Source organism: Typopeltis vanoorti, chromosome 9 (assembly GCF_054136105.1).
Source record: "Typopeltis vanoorti isolate ZY-2024b chromosome 9, IOZ_Tvanoo_1.0, whole genome shotgun sequence".
NCBI classification, from domain to species: Eukaryota; Metazoa; Arthropoda; class Arachnida; order Uropygi; family Thelyphonidae; genus Typopeltis; species Typopeltis vanoorti.
This window is the reverse complement of record NC_143557.1, coordinates 49226321-49236410: the sequence shown is the minus strand read 5'-3', so window position 1 is coordinate 49236410 and position 10090 is coordinate 49226321. Positions and strand designations below refer to the sequence as shown.

General features: G+C 35.8%; 1 long non-coding RNA gene across 4 annotated transcripts in view; it reads right to left on the bottom strand.

The window, feature by feature from the left end:
• Positions 1–3819: 3819 nt before the first annotated feature.
• LOC150103024 (uncharacterized) overlaps positions 3820–10090 on the bottom strand; it is a 99890-nt gene continuing 93619 nt past the window's right edge. For all 4 annotated transcript variants that reach the window (XR_016548804.1, XR_016548803.1, XR_016548802.1 and 1 more), the window contains exon 3: positions 3820–4438. This is a non-coding gene — a long non-coding RNA (uncharacterized LOC150103024). The remainder of the gene's footprint in view (positions 4439–10090) is intronic.

Below are 10090 nucleotides of genomic sequence, written 5' to 3'. Positions count from 1 at the left end.
TCTAGGAGTTAGTGGGTGCATTGATTTTAGTTTTTTTATAATTTCTATAGGCCAGTTATTCATTCCACTTAATAATTCATTGGTGTCATTATGGTTTTTTGTGGTAGAATCTTTACTGAGAACTTTATATACAGACCTGTCAGATAATAGATTTTTAATTTTTTCTTCATAATCTTTAGTATTTAATATAACTGTATTATTACCTTTGTCGGCTTTGAGTATGATGATATCTTTATTATTCCTTAATTTGAGAAGCGTTCTTCTTTCCATTTGGGTAGAGTTGGTGTTAGGATATCTTGACGGAGCTGAAAGGATTATGCTGCTTTTTAATCATAAGTCATTAGCTATTGGAAATGGTAGTAATGAGAAGGCTTTTTCTAAGTTGCAGATGAACTCTATTTTAGGAATCACAGTGGGTTTTAAAGCAAAATTGAATCCTTTTTTGAGGATAGAGATCTCAGGTTTACTTAAAACGTATTTAGATAGGTTAATTATCACTTGGTTATCTGGTAGAGACGGTTTGCAGTTTCTATGATTATCATACAGCATATTGAATTTATCAATTTGTGTCTTTTTGCTGTGATTAAACGTTTTGGTAAAACTGTTGCTAATCATATTGTCTAATAGTTGCCATGTCTCAGCGTCAAGATTATTAGAGATATCTGTGAATAAATTATAGCACTGTGAGTCTATTTTGCTAAGCATGAATCTCTTATGGTGAATTCTTTCTCTAAGAAGAGCATACGAAGTTCGTTGGTAAATAAAGTTGGCTTGTCTAGTTTTATAATATTGTTTCAAACGAAGAAATTTTGGGATCACGCTATTGTCTCTACATCTTTTTAAAAAAGTCAGATGGTTTAAATACCTAGCTTTTTTGCATTTTAAACCTTCGAGATTGCGTACCTTTTGTTTGGTGATCTCGTTGATCCTGTTCATTATGTTGAATTTTTTCTTGACAATTATTCATAAGACTATTACACTTTTTTTATATAATCTTTGTCAAGTAGCTTTATTTTATCCTCCTACATGTTTCGCCAGTTTTTCTATTGACATCCTCAGGGATGCCAATAGAAATTGTTATGAACTTTCATAACAATTACGTCATGAGCCATAACGAATAAATCACGTTAACGAGAGACACACATTGTCATGCACAATACCAATTTTTTGTATGAATTAGAACCATCAGTTATAACCTAGTCTGTAACCTTCATTTTAGCTTACTAGTTTGTATTCCCTGAGGATGCCAATAGAAAAATTGGCGAAACATGTAGGAGGATAAAATAAAGCTACTTGACAAAGATTATATAAAAAAAGTTTAATAGTCTTATGAATAATTGTCAAGAAAAAATTCAACATAACATAGGGAGATTCTTGTTCTGTTGTATAAGGCTTTGATAAGGCCGCACATGGACTATTGTGCCCAGATTTGGTCACCGGGTTTTCAGAAGGATGAAGAGATGTTGGAAAGGGTCCAAAGGATTAAGGTAGTTTCTGACCTCTGGAGTGTTGAGTATGAGGAAAGATTGAAAAGATGTAATTTGCAGAGTCTGGAGGACGGGAGGAAGAGTGGAGATATGATAGAGACCTACAAGTTGGTAAGGGGTTGTTATTGGATCAATGTTGGAGAAGTTTTACAGAGAATAGTGAGAGATCAAGGGAGAACCAGAGGTCATCCCTGGAAACTGTATAAAGAGGGTGTGAGAGGCAGGTTTTTTTTGTGCAGAGTTGTGAATGATTGGAATGCCTTGCTTGAGAATGTGGTGTCTGCAAAGAGTTTGAATGTGTTTAAAACACGGTATGATGAGCTGTGTGTGATAAAAGGACCTCCCAGATGAGTCTTTGACTCCATGAGGTCTTAGGGTGGTAATAATAATAAAATGAATTAAAGTGTCTGGTGAACAGGCAACCATCTAGAAGAATGAAAGTAATTCTATAATTCTTCATCTTGGTAGCATGCTTGAATTACTGTCATGTATTTGTACATCATTCATCCGAAGGATAATATCCACTTGTTTGCTGATGATGTACTGGAAGGGTACTTGTAAATATAAGCCACACAGAGATCCCAGGAGAATTTGAATAAACTAATTATATGGGCATATTGTAATGGAATCAGAGTACCAAGTATTAGATTACAGATTTTTAATTAGATGTATTACAATTGTGCATTTTACTCATGGAAGAAATTGGTCAGCTAGGTATCTGGAAGGCATAGTAGATAGATAACTGAATTTCAGGGGTGGATATATTGTGAAAGTAATAAAAGCAGCACAGAGTGGTAGTATTGATAAAGGCGTGATTTGTGATAAGGAAATTCTCATCTCATCTTCCTTTTTTACCTTGTGGTGTCAAGGGTTTATTAATCATTGAACCTCAAACTGTTCACAGGATAAGGTGGTCAGCCCTATGCCCTGGTGTGTCCTACGTCCTGTAGTGTTGAGTTCTCAAGGCCGGTTTGCCTGCTTTGCGGGATGAAAACCCCCAGGATAAACTGGGGGAAAAACCTTACTGTCCATGCTCAAGACCTGCTAACTTGGCTATGGCTGAGGAAGATCCTTCAGCTCCTCAAGTCGCCGACGGGAATCGAACCTAGGACACTCCTTCCCCGGGCATATGGTTGCAAAGTGCACAGCCACTAGGCTAACTGCACGGACATAAGGAAATTTATTGTGCTTATTTATATGGCCTTGATATAGAATTCATCCATTCACTGTTGTGCTCAGATATGAAGAGATGTTGGTTTGAATTATGGCTAAAGCAACTAAGGCTTTCAAGCCAATGTATTATGACTGTTGACTACATGTGTTCTAGCAAGTTTGCTTAAAATTATCAGCCTTTTATCAATGGGAATTCTCCCCTTTATCTATTTATCCCACACACCCGAGGTGCATCAACCTATAGTATATCCAGCACTATGTGTGGGGTGCAGGTGAAGATTGAAAAAGAAAAAATCTGTTGACATTGTTCTTGAAGAGTTGATTGATGTTGTAGTTGGGAAACACAGAGGTAGATTGAATAAATGAGGAAGAACAGTTTTACTGTATTTGCTCTGTCTCTGTTCTGCAGGTCCTTCCATGGTCACTGGCCAGTGACCATGGAAGGACCTGTAAGATAGAATAGGTTCCATTGAAAGATGGAATGGAGATCAGTGTTTAAGGCATCAGTTGCAGATCTTGAAGCATGAGATATTGAGAACTACATGGTTTGCTGAAAGATAGGATGAATAGAGTTTACTATTGGCAAAGCTGTGGATAGGATTAGTAGTGATTGAGATAGGTCATTTCTGTATAAGGATAGGTGATAGAACAGAATACTGAAACACTCCTGCATTGGTGGCAAAGCTCGAAGAGAGGGATACCATCCACCATCACATGCAATGAACAACCAAGGAGAAAGCTGGCTAGATGAAAGAAAGGCAGTTTATTAAGCAGGTTTCTCGATGTCCAACACTATCAAAAGTCCTGTAAGATATCAGCCATAGATCTAGATTGCCGTAATCCATACTAGTGGTTGCTTATTAACTGATCAACCTCTAGGTAGAGGAGAAGTTGAGTGTCAATAACTTTTTCCTGTAAATATTAATATAAATACATATGTATGTATATGCTAATTTACTGTTTATCAAACTCTAGTTTCTTTCTCTTAAATGTTTATTAATTCATTTTTTTTAATAAATAATAGAAATATTAAAAGATATCTTGTTTAGCCTAGAAAATATGTGTATGGTACACAGGTGTGTGTGTGTGTATTCTGTTCTCCTTTCCTCCTAGTCATCCTGATATACATTGTGTATTCATTTTAAATGACAACCAATCCTCAAATTTCAAATGAAATAATTTAATGAAAATTTTTAATTACAGTAGCACATAATGAGTAAAATGTACAGCATATTTAATGGCATAGTTATGTATATATATATATTTCCCCCCCTCCACATTTTCATTTTTTTTCTCTGTTATGTTATCCCTCTTTTTTTTCTTTCTATCATTTGCTGCATCCACATGATGAAGCACCATAACAGATCTGCCTGAGTTTTCCACTTACACCAGTCAAGTGTTGCTGGTTCTAACCTGCCTGTTAGTACATCCTTCTTCTGATATTCTGTATACTTCTTTTCTCTTGCACAGTTGATTATTTTGACAGTTTTTTCCTTTGAGAATGAATGGTATGCCCTTGTTTCCATGGTATCTTTTCTTTTCTTGAACTCCTTTCTCATTTTGGTCGTGCATTATATCCATTCCTACCATAGCATTTACATTTTCACAGATCTAGTGCTCATTATTTCCTCTTTTGTGCTGCTGCAGTTGAAGGATTTCTTTCTCTTGTGATTGTGGACTTTTTATTTGCAGGCATCCTCATTTCATTCACTCTACTAAGATCTCCTTGAGGACGAATAAGCGAGGATAAGTCCAAACTTTTTCATGTTGCTGTATTCCTAGAAAAAAATTAAAGATTTTATTTAGTCAAAATTATCCAAACACACATATCTATATAATGTATTTATTCTATTTTGTGTTGATTTTCCCAGATGTAAATGTTAATGTACATTCAGCTAAATGTATAGTTTATTTTTTTACATTATTACATCCATACTACTTTGTGCTTATGCCATTATATTTTCTGTCTTTCACTCTCTCTTTCTCTCTGGTCAGTTACCTCTGGATGCATTTACGCATTTATACAAATTATGTATTTTGCCCCATTATTTAAAAACCCCTTTTAGAATATCATTTGTCATTAATTTTATTATCATAAACAAATAAGATTAGTATTAATATTACTCCAAAGCTTCCACGAAATCTGAAGACTAATCACAGGAGGTTGAGCACTCACAGATCACAATAACTATTGTACCTTGTCTTGAATACATTCAATGTTGGAGCACTCTGCATCTGCTCCAGCAATGCATTCCACTCTTTCACCAACTACCGAGTAAAAAATCTACTTTTCATTTTCTAACACACACAAACTTTGTACAGTTTCCAGGGATGACCTTTGGTTCTTGCATCACCAGTTAGCGTATGTAATAATTCCCCTGTATCTATTTCATAGGATCCTTTTGCTAACTTATATGTGCGAGTCATATGATCCCCCTCCTCCTCTCTGCCAAGCTCTGAAGACCATATTCCCTCAGTCTGTCTCATACTCAATATTTCATAGTCCTGAGACAGACTTAGTTTATGTGCCTTTGTGTTCTCTCCAATGTTTCCTTATCACCAGTATAGCCAGGTGATCAGATCTGTGCACAGAAATCCAAATGGTGCCTAATTAGTGCCAATTATAGCAGAACTATCACTTTTAGAAAAGTATTGCTTTAAATTCATCTTTCAGAGCTTGTTCATTGGAGCAGATCTTCAAAGCCCTGTTTTTTAGAGTGTTATGAACAAGCTCTGAAAGACGAATTTAAAGTTATCAGCAGTACTTTTCTAAAAAATGGTTACAGCCAAAACACTATTAACAAAATTCTCTACAAGACCTCAATAAAAAAAAAAAAAAAAGATAAATCATACTACAATAAAACTATTCCTTACATTAAAGGGACATCAGATAAAATAAATAGAATACTATAGAAATAATGTAAAAGCCACCTTTAAACCCCCTGCAAAATTAAAAAGCTTACTTATATACTTACTTAAATACCCACTCCCTCTGCTGGCCCACCCTGGAGTATACCGTATTTATTGCACCTGTAATCTACCATATATAGGGGAAACAGGATGCACAATTCCTGTCAGACAAAAGGAACATTAACGACACATTAATTAATATAACTTTGGTGAAGCTGGCCTTTCTGATCATGCCCTAAATGATGACTTTACATAGAATTGACTGGAAAAGCACCAGTTGTTTACATCATGCCAAAACATAGTATGAACACAAATTTAAGGAAGCCTGTGAGATTCTTATCAGCCACCCCAATCTAAACAATAATGATAGTCTAAAAATCCCAAGCATATGGAAGGCACATATTCTACCCACGGAAACTTTCTCCCAAAGAGTTAATTATAAACAGGACTGTAGATAATCCAGAATCCTAAATCTAATATTAACAATTGTAATGTTAAAAATAGGACATCATTGTTACTGTAAGAAAACTGCCTATAAGAAAGAATGTTTCTCTCATGTTATCTTAAACAGAATTTAGTTTTGGAGTTTCTAAATAATTAATTTGTAATTTTATCTGTATTTTTTTTTTTTTTTTCTCTAGCGGTCATGCCAGTAAAATGACCAGTGATCAAATCATTGTTTCTTTAGCTTACTATGAGAAATGTAACTCGGCTTGTCCTTGTATATTTGTATATACTCCAAATGATGACCTTAATATGAAGGTTGAAACGGCAGGAAATTAAAAGTTATTTATAATATGGTTGTAAAGTCCATAATTTCTAAAATGAATGCTGATCACTGTGCAACACACAAAAAAGGATTCAGTTTCCTGTTTGCTAAGATCTCCAGATCTCTTGCCTCCTTCCATCTTCTCTGGCCAAAATGCATAACTTTACACTTAGTAACATTAAAATGACATCCCATTCTACATTTCAAATCCTCTTGTAACAACAACACATCAGAACTTCCTGATATTGCTCTTTTACTTATTAACATACATAACTTTACTTAACATACTCATTTAAGTAAGTAAACTCATTACTGATAAACACTCAGTAATTCCCACCTCATATGAGTCACATACTTATGCAAGTTTATGTTTAGCATCTATGAAAGTCTGTGGACGTGTACATCTTGCTAAATAAGCAGGTAAAACATTGTCTGACAATTAACAGTATAGTGCAAGACCAGTAGATCATTTTTTTTGTGACTACTCTGGTTTGACTGTAAGGAATAAATTTCCATATTTCATCATGTCAGTTACCATTCCTTGAATGTTTTTGTGACAAAAACGACGTGTAATATTCAATTCATCAAAGAGAGTGATTGCTTGAAGATATAGTTTGCTTTGCAGTAAAATATCAGTTATATGTACTTGATAAGTTTCTTTCATTAATTTAAGTACATTAATCACTATTGAAGGACTGCTGACAGTCTTGCTTAATTCTGTTATTCTGTATACCTTTTTGTTGCATTTCAATGTGTCACTATTAGGAACACAGAATAAACTGTTTCATTCGCTCTAGATATGATAGTTGTTCTGCCTTTCTATCTGTACCTCAACATATGTACTGTCTGTGCGGTTAGCCTAGTGGCTTTTGCGCTTCGCAACCATATGCTTGGGGATGGAGCGTCCTAGGTTCAATTCCCGTTGACGGGAATTGAACCTAGGATCTTCCTCAGCTCAAGGATCTTCCTCAGCTATAGCCAAGTTAGCCGGTCTTGGGTGTGACAGTAGGGTTTTTTCCACCAGTATATCTGGGGTTTTTCATCCCACAAGCAGGCAAACCGGTCCGAGGACACACATTGATTACAGTTGGGAATATTGACCCAGCCATAGGTCTGATTAGTCAGCCTATGCCGGTTCCGGAGCCCGGATAAAATTTGGGGGAATTAGATGGTACCATGAACTCCTGTAAAAAGGGGGAATGCTGTATCATCACACGGAATTTATTTATTAACATATGTACTAGTTCATGTACTTATGCAATTTTAACTTTTTATGTATAATTCAAATCCCCTGACTATTTTATGCTATTTTTCTACATGGATTTTATTTCAATATATATAACCATTTTATTTTGGTTACTCCATTCCATCCCTATTCCTTTCTCCTTTTTACCTTGATTTGCTTTTAGTAATAAAATATCATCCCATTACTGCAGAACTCTTGTCTCATTATATTGCAAGGCAACATAGGCAAGTTTTAGAAAAGATAAAAAAATCATGCTTTTAATCTGTTTTGTTCATGTTTGTGTGTGTTCTGCCACCTGGTGAATTTTATCATATCTTTAAGTTGATATGCGGTTAGTCAAGTGGCTATGCGCTTTGCAACCATATGCCTGGGAAAGGAGTATCCTGGGTTCGATTCCCGTCGCCGACGTGAGGAACTTGAGGATCTTTCTCAGACATAGCCAAGTTAACCCGTCTTGGGCTTAAACTGCAGGGTTTTTCTCCCCAGTTTATCTGGGGGTTTTCCTCCTGCAAGCAGGCAACCTGCCCCGTGAACACACGCATCTACAGACATAGGACACACCGGGAGGCATAGGACTAGCCACCTTATCTTTGAGACAGGTACGGCTTAGAAAGTCTAAGGATAGCTCCATAACATGCCACTAGACCTAATACATGAAGAGAAGAAGAATCTTCAAGTTACAATAATAGTCATTGTGTCTTTATGCTTAACATTTCACTACATTTAAGATATATTTATGATCCATAAGGCAAAATGTTTTGCACAATGGAGACAACTGATATTCTCAGCTTCTTAAACATTAGTTATGTTATCTGTCTCTCAATGTAATGAGTCTCTGCAGTCATTGTCTTTGGATTCCATCAAGAATGTGAAGAAGTATAAGGCGTTTCAGCTGAAGGTAAATTAATTGGTCTTGTACAGAAGTGGTATGGTTTTTCATCCCCAAAACTCTCAAACCAGTCAAAAGAATGCACATTAATAACAAACACAGTACACTCTTCCCCCCCAAGCCTTAGTTGCTTCACCCATAATTCCAAACAGCTAGCCTCAATTTAATATATAAATATATGCAAATTACTATTTTTAAGAGTTTCCTTTTTCTTCAAGACGAGTTATGCAGCATTACTTTTTATTAGCTGAGTATAATTTTAAAAATAAAATTTTTTTCCTGATATTATTTTAAAAAATTTTTGTTGTTTAAGAAAATTCATTTTTTTAAAGTCTGCTTGGTCTCTATTATAGTAATTATGATGATCAATTTATCACCCAGTTTCCTGTACTACTCTTAAGATCTGATATTTTAAATTCATTAGTAAGCACTAATTACTATGTGATGTGCTCCATTGGTTTTTCACTAGTTGGAGAGTACAAGGTGATCAAAATTAAAGTATTCCTGTTTAATGCCTTGTGGAGCACCATCCAGAAATGTATAATTAGTATTAGTATTATTATTCAGGCCTCCATGGAGTCAAAATACTCATCGTGGGAGGTCCTTTCTAAGAAACACGTCTATCAAGACTCATCGAGGGAGATCCCTCCTAGGAAACACAAAGTCTATCATACCACTCCTTAAACGTGTTGACCGTTCTCGCTCTCACCCACTCCATCAGGCAATGCATTCTACCCTCCATGCAAAGAAACCACTCCTCACCCTCTTTCTCACAGTTTCCTTTCGTAACTTCCAGGAATGGCCTCTTGTCATGACTCCTTCCTGCTGTTCAACCAAGCGAAAAAACCCCAGTGTCAACCCTGTAACCACCTCTCAATAGTTTAAAAGTCTCAATCATATCACCTCTCCTTCTAATATCTTTTTTGTCTGTAAATTATGTGTGTTCTGAAGGGTCGATTTGTCTGTATGTGGGATGAAAAACCCAAATTTCCGGGAGAGGAAGGTCCTGACACCATCTATGTTATATAATAATGCTATGTATTATGGGAAGGATTACTACTCAGACTGGTTTCGAACTTTATTCAGGTCTCATCAGTGGGAGCCAGATCCAGAAGTAATACTAAGGTTGAGGTAATTCAGACGTAATATTTCCATATACAAGTAGCCAAAAGGTGTCATACCTTATTACTAAAATACTCTGGATAGAGATAAATATTGAAAGTTTTCCTGCTTGGTTGACCAGTCATGAAGTTACTTCACATGCAAACTTCGTTTGTTTACTCTTGGATAAAGGATTAAACCAAGAATATAATTTCTTTGCATCTTTAATTTATGCCTGATGAAACCTCAATAAAGGTCAAAACTGGTTTGGATAGTGGCCCTTCCCATAATGCATAGCATTATACATGTGCATAAGGATAAGTGCATTGCATTATGGGATACTGTAGCAATTGATGCAAAGTCATTAGCCTCTGTATACAAGTAGCCCAGTCATAAAGTGACTGGGCTACTTGTTTGCTTACGGCATCTTCACTGGATGCCGTTTATAATTAGTGATAGTCTTTGGTTGGCTAGCGCCTCCGTATCACAATTGGAAGAATGACGGTATATTGTGC